The sequence below is a fragment of the Palaemon carinicauda genome, chromosome 38 (assembly GCF_036898095.1).
Source record: "Palaemon carinicauda isolate YSFRI2023 chromosome 38, ASM3689809v2, whole genome shotgun sequence".
Taxonomy (NCBI): domain Eukaryota; kingdom Metazoa; phylum Arthropoda; class Malacostraca; order Decapoda; family Palaemonidae; genus Palaemon; species Palaemon carinicauda.
The window spans coordinates 37,864,529-37,865,326 of NC_090762.1; positions in this window are offsets into that span (position 1 = coordinate 37,864,529).

The following is a 798-nucleotide window of genomic DNA, read 5'->3' on the forward strand; positions in this document are numbered from 1 at the left end:
TGACGGACGGTGAAGGGAATACATTTTCTCAAAGAAGAATATTTCAATTATTATTTTATTCTAAATGGGATTAATCCCTTTTTGGACATATGAAAAATATTATATATAATCAAAGAGATTAAAATGTTAAAATTTATGTGATAATGCGTAATTCACAATGATGGTCTACTTTTTAAAAATTACATATATAGAAGAAAATTCACTTATTTGGTAAACATATTAACTAGAATACATCTAAAATAACAAAATTAAATACAATAACTTGAGAAAGTCTTACAATAAACCACAACATATTGTCCATATCAAATGGGTAAAACATCTTCTCAAAATTATTGACTACATTATGGCGCGAACATTTCTAAACACTGTAAACAGTACAACCACTGTAACCACAAGTTCCATAATGTAGAATGTTTTTTATGATACTTTTCACTAAATGTCAGTTAAAATAGTCATAGGGTGCAAACAATAGGTGTATGATTACAGATATATATATATATATATATATATATATATATATATATATATATATATATATATATATATATATATATATATATATATATATATCTATATATATATATATATATATATATATATATATATATATATATATATATATATCTATATCTATATATATATATATATATATATATATATATATATATATATATATATATATATCTATATATATATATATATATATATATATATATATATATATATATATATATATATATATATATATAGATATAGATATATATATATACTGTATATATATATATATATATATATATA